Here is a 7950-nt window from a genome sequence, read left to right as displayed (position 1 = left end):
TAATTTTCCATGTAATATTATCTGAGGTGTGGAGGATCCTGAGACGATACAGCAACACAAAAGAGAGCACATGACCACAGTATTAGTTTCAGTAAGTTCAGTAGTACCATCTACAGACAGCACATTAAGTAATGAGTTCTAGCAGTCCAGTCAAGCTGCTTGTGCCATTTCCCTACCTAAATATTTTATATATAAAAGTATCACTGGGACGCCAACAGTGAAATTATAACAAGAAAGTATGTGTCTCTCTTTAGTGCCTAATATCTTTCATTTGCTGGATCTTGCAGCACAGAAAGAGAGAAGATTAAGCTGAGTTAGTTATAACATATATTCATATTATAATAGTCTCTGATTTTTTGCCACCAAACCAAATATGTAGTAGCACATGCCATGTGACCTTGTGGTGGGTGTAACGGCCCCTAAAGCTTTCTCAGCACTACTCCCTCTGAAAAATGCAAGAAATCCATTTTCCAGTTAAAATACCTAGGGGTAAAGTAATACACTTTCCACTTTTAAGTGAGATAGGGAAATGTTTTTTGTTAATACTTGTGCTATCAGTAGCATTACAAGGTGCTTACAAACACTAGGCATCTGAAAGGACTGCCCCCTAACTCAGGATGTTTTATGTCTGGAGACTCGAAGTACTAATAAAAGAAATGCAATTAGAGAAAAATGAACTCTGAAATTGACTAATTATGTTAATCTAATGATAGAAGTTTCAAAAAAAGAAGATGGAACAAAGAGGTGGAACAGTTTTGTAGGTACTCAAAATTTGTCTTTAATACCTGAGAATCTGTGGAGCACACTGTACAACTGTATAGGCAACTGCATCACATACTGCTGGTCTCTAGTAGACATAAGATGAAAAAATAGACCTAAAACAGAATACTATAAAAACAATATTTGTTTATCTTTGTTTTCCTTTTTGAAAACATCTAAAAGATTGCTGAGGAATCAACCTAGCTGCTTAGGTCAGTTTGAGCAAAAAATAATTTAAGGCTTCCAAAAATGTTAATGTAAGTGCTAAAATTTATTTGGTTAATTGCTGGAATAATCAATAACCAATTTTCATTCTAAACTAGGTCCTTCATGTGTCTTAAATAACCCAGTGGAAGATCATTTACACCTCAATAACAACCCTTAACAATGTCATGTCATCAAAATCCAGACTAAATTTCAATAATGTAGGTTAGTGACCAGTGAAGGACTTATTACCTGGGTCAAGTCCTTGGGGGCTATGGTGGGCCAACTGGTGACCGCCTTCCTTGTGTGTGGCTTTTGCTTCAAAACAGGAGTACATCATCCCATAGGAATGATCCCATTATTTGATGCTATGTCATTTTCTAAATGGTTATACGTTACACATATTTCGGGAGCCTGCAGCAGATTCGTAATATGAAGGTCAACCAAGCATAACAAAACAAAACAACAACTAAAAAAGGAAGCCAAAACAGACATCAAAGTAATATGCAGTAGAGTGCTTTAAAATAAGCAAATAAATAAAGCTTTGAAAGCTTATTTGGATCTTTACCTTGCTTTCATTAAGATGTTTCTGTGTAAGATGGTAATTAGCAGAAATGGGAAGTTAATGTATATTAGTCTTATGTACAAGCTAGGAAGAGAGAAAGGCATAACTATTTTAAGATGCATTTTTAACAATGCTTTTGTGATACCAACACTCTTGCTGATGATATTGAAATTTTTATGTTAATTAAACAACCCCTAACCACTCAGTACGTCTCAGATATATACACTTTGTAATTACCTCCATTATTGAAATAGCTAGTTTGATTTATCCTTGCCACAGTAACATTCTAGCTTCTGTTATTTTTGTCTTTAGAAAAACATAGGTCCCAGTGAGGGAATATAAAACTATTACTGTAAATTAAATATTAAAGCTAACTTATTTTTGCATAAGAACACTGTCAAATAATGGTGATAACTATTCCTAAGAAATGAACTTTTTTTTTTTGTATTTTTTGGAACACAAATTAAAATCTAATTTTCAGTTCTTTTGTAAATTCATATAGTTAGCGGGTTTAGTTTTACTGATGGCAGTAGCTTAACAGGGAGCTATTACAGTCTTAGCTTAGTGATTAAGAAATACAACATTTGTTGAAGAGCTAGGCCTTTTAGTCTAGAATGGATTATCACTTGATCCTTCCTTAAGCATTTTTATACAGGAGTGCATTATCCTTGGAGCCACCCTGGGCTCCATGCCTCATTAACCTGGGTGTTAGATAAATCAAAGGCAGCCTCAGAGACAAAGATAAGCAAACTGCAGGCCAGCAAGACGATGATGTATGGATCCAGGAGGCTAATAGGAAAGTATTGACAGGAAAATGGTGTGCTTATCCTGCAATCACTGCATATTGCAATGAGAGCTCCCAAAAGCAGATGGGATACACTTCAGGGAATGCAGGAGTAGAAGATTGTTAGGCAGAAATGGATCTTCACGTCTTAAATTCTAACAAGAACTTTCTTTGGGGCTGCACTTCAAGCACAACAGAGAGGTTAGTACCTAGGCAACTGCAAACTCTAAAAAGTGAATTCATGGTAGGGGTAAACATTATTATTATTTTAAGATTGTAATATAACCACCAAGGCTGAATTTCGCATATGTCAAACATTAAAGCAAACACACTTTGAAGAGACAATACACAGAACAAAATTCCATATGCTGAGAAAAATAATTTCTTCAGCCTTCTGCAGAAAATAGCATTTCATCTGTTAATACCTTTCCAATGAGGAAGGCAAAAAACAGGGTTCTTGCAGAACAGGGTTCATTCTCTGTTTTCCCCTTGTAGTTATTTTCCCTTCAGTTTGAAAGGTAACATATTCTAAAGAATCTAAGCCTTAGCCACAAATCAACTCTTAGGTCCAGTAAGTGATCAGCTTCCACTACTTGGAAAAAATGGGAAGTACTCCAAGTTTTCTAAGCCTGTTGCTGGTTTTCTGAGGTTTCTTTTCCAAGACTCAGTTCACTGGATTGATTTTAGAAGGATTGGTTTGGGAGGGGGGTTGAGGTTTGTGTATTTTGTTTAAAACACAAATTTAAAAATGGCTGCATTAAGGAAAAGACCCTCAGAAAGTTTTGGATCAATCTCAGTATGATCACACAAGCTCCTAGAAAATAAAGCTGGATATGACATGATTCATTCTTCCCTTTATTTATTTTCCTTAATTATGGTCTATTGTAATATCTTTTGTCTTAAATGTGCTTAACTACTCTTTAAAAATAGTAGGTGTCCCCCCTAAATCATTTGCCATGCTGTCTTTTTTGTCTGTACTTTGACCAGCAGCCTAGTAATTTTAAAGTAATATTCCTGTGGATGCCCCTGGGAGCAGGATCAATCCCCAAGCCTAGATCCTTAGCAGCATTGATTTTATTTTCCCCAGTGTTGTGACTTACTGTGGACAAGGGCCGAGATGAAGAACACCCAGCAGCATCCTGAAAAGCGTAAACAGCTGAAAATTTGAGTGAAGATAAATTTGATTCACAAAATTCGAGGCTATTTCACCAAGCCTGGACCAGCCAGATTTTTCAATGCTCAGCAACAGCTGGTGGTCAAAAAAGGAATATGCCCTGAAGGAAGGTGCTATTTGCAGAGATTCTGTGTCTCTTGTTGCAGAAGTGGGAAGGGACATGGGCAGGAAATGACTCAAGTGATGGTGAGAAGGAATTCACATTGTTCCAGTAATAAGGTAGAGAAGAGTAGCACACTGGGTTCTCTCTCCACTTCTGCAGTGGAGGTACCAACCACATCTGAGAACACACTTTATTCTTCAAGCCTCACTTTTTCAATGAATACCTTCGAAAGAAGTGTGGTCACTGCAGGTGAACTGATGGGGAGATGGACACCTCTGGGACTAAGTATCAATTCTTATTTCATGTTGCTCACCTCAGCATGCCCGAGGCTTGATGCACCCAGGTGCTTAACCAAGGAAAATTTGGAAGGTGAGATGGTCCATTAATTCAGTACAATCCATACATATAGGTCACCATAGTGTATGGATTAAGGTTTGCACTTGACACTCCTAGGTGGAAGCTCAAGGCAATGGGAGTTTATATACGTGGTCTTTGGTATGTAAGTTTCCCTTGCTGTGTATTCATTCCATGTTTTTCTCCCTTCCTACAGCCTATATCCAGCCTCTCTTCTAAAATTTCACCTGGCTCTATGGACTGCTGCCTCCTCTTCACTCATGTTCCTAGATAAACTGCTCCTTCTTTTCTTGCAGTCTTAGCATCACTAGGCAAAAGTATGAAAACAAACGTAAGCAAGATTCTCTGTGGTTCCTTGGCTGATAAAATGGGAAAGTTTTGTAACAGGCTAAGAGAGTGCTGTGGGGGGGAAGTCTTGTCTCTATGCCTGCTACAGGTTCTGATAGTGAGAAAGAGGAGGATCTAGAGCCTTTGGAGCTGACTTCAAACATCAGTCCCCTTTCCCAGCAATTCTCTGAGGCCCAACCAATCTCTACCAAGCAAGTGAAAATAAAGCAAGCCATGGATTTATAATTTGGCTGAGACTGGGGAGGTTTGAATAGGGATGGTGAGAAAGTATTATCTGTGGTTTCAGCAGCATCTCCTTTTTCTAAGGTGCCTGACCTTTTAAATAAAAGGTAGAAAAAATATTGTTTCTAGCAAGATACTATTTTTTTATCATCAAACTTAGTCCCAAAAATGCTGAACAATCTTTTCCAATTTTTTTTTCTAAACCAATTTGGTTTCAGGCAAAAATATGACATAGAAAATTATAGTCCAAATAGTCAAAAAGCAGCTGAATTAAAACAAACTGAACAAAGATTTTCATAAGGGAAAATGGCACAGAATTTGATGTATATGTTCATGAGAGCTCCATCCCGAATTACTTACTTTGAAAGAGCTATGGAGCTTTGAAAATTACATTCTTTTCCTTTAGCTATTCTGAAACAATGCTTCAAGAAAATATCTAAGTGCAGAATTGCTCTGAGTTACCACAGAAAGAAAAAAGACATAAGTAAAGTACTTTGTAATTCTGAAATTTCTAGGAGCAATACTTTTCTATTATGGAACTTTTACAATTTCTGTTTTTTGTTCCATCTTCACTCTCACTACCCCTTCTCCCTCGCAGAGTATGTAACTGCTAAATCTGTGATGCATACAGCCCTGAAAATTTGGGTGTTTCCTCCTTGTATTCCAAAACTCCTCCTGCCATTTTCATCCAGAGGAATACCAAATGTGTTTTCTGTGATATAATAGATCTGTTTTCTTGTGTGACAAAGTGCAAAGTCTTATGTAAGACTTTCTATTAAATTTGAGCATTGCCAAATGGAATGAATCAAAGTCTACAGAAATATAGAATTGCATATATATTTTCATGTATAGTCACAGAAATAGTTAGGACCAGGTATTGAAGGAGCTCAGTACATCACAGGTCCTGTTGCTTTTCTCTGTGACACTGACTTCCAACCAGTTTTGGAAACTGTTCCAACATCTACTGAGTTGGCTAATCAGAAGTTCTGTACTTTAGAAAATCTGTCCTCAATGCAGGTTCTATTTACGCACTTTTGAAGGGATATTTCTGGAGCTTTTCATTACAAATTGTTATTATTCCAACAAATAATATGATAACAAAATGGAATTTCCTGAATTAATGTTATTATTATGCTAGGTAGGGTAATACTGCAAATGTCCTCCTGTGAAGGGACGCATGCCCATTTGTCTAAGTGAGATGTGTTTAGAAACTGAGCTGACCTTCAAATTTACCTGATAGGTTAAACAAAAACCCACTTTATCATGTATGCTCTAGGAAACCTCCAGTCAAGCCTTTACAAAAGTGATAGTAATGCAAATCACACCACTTTCAAAGCAACATGCTTAATAAATTAAAACACGAGCCTTATTTACCTACTTACTCACTTCTCAGTCAGCATGAGTCGATTCCCTGACAGGTTTACTAAAACACCGCTTACTTGTTTTGCTATCATCACTGACAGGAAAAAAAAAAAAAAAAAAAAAAAAAAAAAGACAAGTACATTTTGCAGCTCAGCAGGTAGCTAGACAATTTTGCAAGTCTTAATTTTAAATATATTATATTTATGTGTGTGTGTGTTATGTACATATTCTCATATAATAATGCGCAATAAGAAATATATAGTACTATAAATGCGTGATAAGTGTAGACTATATTTTAGTGTGTAATTATATATACACATGTGCATGCATGTATATACACTTCTAATTCCCAGTGTGAACAAGGCATCTCAAACATCCTCCCCCTCTGAATAACAGACCAAAATTCACTAAGCATGGCCTGAACGCTGTGCATTTTCCAGCCGCTTCCCCGCTTTTGATCCGTTTGGTGCACTTTATCCGCTGCCCCGCGCGGTCCCGGCGGCAGGGTGATTGATGCCCGGGCAGGGCCGTGCGAGGGGCGGCCGCAGGCGGCAGGAGCGCTGAAGGCCACTGTCCCCGCGGTGCCGGCGCCTTTAACATCCCTCCCGGGGGCTGCCTGTTATCTGCCTGCCCCCGCGGCCGGCAGCTGCGCTTCCCGATGGCCTGATGGACTGGCTCGTGTACCTGGGGACGCAGGCAGGGTGCATCCATTACTCATTTGTGACAATAACCAATCGAGGAAGATGTAGAACTCAATTCCAGCAGAAAGACCTATAATGTTGGAGTCAGGAGGTTATCGCTGTGGGACTTGCACCTTGCTCCTTACCCCTCTTATCGAGAGCTTTACGGCCCCTGCTGGAGCAGCATCTTGTAAAGCTGAGGGCTGCAGATCTGGGGCCCAGATTAGCATGCATCTTCCTAAATGCTACAACATTTAATTAAAAAGTAGGTGTTAGTCAAATTGTTACTGGCTGAGAAGATGCTTTTGGTAAATGAGAGGCAAAAGCTAAGGTGGTTTGCCACAGAAGGAGCTGTCAATTCCCTTAAATCATATCTTTGTAGAAAATGACATGTTTCTCACTATTCTCATTCCACAGCGAAACTTTATACAAGAGACCTGCACAATCCCAAATCCGTGTCATAAAGCCTGTTAATCCAGGTGAGAACATGTGATTTAGGACTGCCTAAAAAACCATAGCAGAAAAATTGCAGAGGACACAGCTTTTGTCAAAGCACAGATGTTGTTTGATGGCTGCCTATTCATATTGAAATGTTCTGAAAAAGAGCCTGTCTTTTAGACAGAAATTAGTTAATAAAAAAACAGGGAAGGTCATTAGGATATGTGCAACATAAGAAATGAAAAACTCACTTGGTGATTTAGGGACTTTAGATCCTAGGAGGATCCAGGTAGACTTTTTAGGCACCTTAGTTGTTTAAAACAACTTAAACTTCTGAAAGAACAGATAGAAATAGTACTCATTTATCATTAATGCCTTAAATTATATTTAGGAAGCTCATTTAATCAGTCACAGAGACAATGGATTCTGGCAGTACCTTAGCAAACTGTGCCTCAACTGGAAACAGAAAGAAATAGTCTAAAAATGGTTTTATCAAGGATAGAAAGTCCTGCGTTAACAGTGTAAAAACTCTTAATTACCAAATTAGTGGTAGATGATATCACCATCTGCATCACCAGAACACAGAATAAGAATTTAATTTTATTCCTACTGAAGACTATAATCGTATTCACTTGGCTATAAATCAGATGTAATAAAAACAGCATTCAAAAATAATCTTTTTACATCTTCTAAGAAAACTTATAACATTTTTAAACTGGGATGAATAAGAGGTTCAACCACAGAATATTTAGGCATAAAACTGACAATCAGTTTTATGTATCTATCTCCATTTAAACCTACTTTCTTTAGGCGAGTACTTCATGATATATGAATGACTTTTTAACATAGCTCATTTCAGTATGCTTTCCTCTGTACTTTTCCCAGGTTTGTTAACATATTTTAACCTTTTTTCAGCATTAACAATGTGGACTTTAGGAAATATTAATTATTCAACAG

At 37.7% G+C, this 7950-nt stretch overlaps 1 long non-coding RNA gene across 2 annotated transcripts in view; it reads right to left on the bottom strand.

Moving 5' to 3' along the window:
* Window positions 1–764: 764 nt before the first annotated feature.
* LOC136374323 (uncharacterized) overlaps window positions 765–7950 on the bottom strand; it is a 28290-nt gene continuing 21104 nt past the window's right edge. For both annotated transcript variants that reach the window (XR_010745876.1, XR_010745877.1), the window contains exons 4-5: window positions 1216–1377; window positions 765–847 (exon numbers count right to left, since the gene is read on the bottom strand). This is a non-coding gene — a long non-coding RNA (uncharacterized lncRNA). The remainder of the gene's footprint in view (window positions 848–1215; window positions 1378–7950) is intronic.

Source organism: Sylvia atricapilla, chromosome 2 (assembly GCF_009819655.1).
Source record: "Sylvia atricapilla isolate bSylAtr1 chromosome 2, bSylAtr1.pri, whole genome shotgun sequence".
In the NCBI taxonomy this organism is placed as follows: Eukaryota; Metazoa; Chordata; class Aves; order Passeriformes; family Sylviidae; genus Sylvia; species Sylvia atricapilla.
The sequence above is the reverse complement of the archived record's forward strand: the minus strand, read 5'-3'. Positions and strand labels throughout refer to the sequence as shown.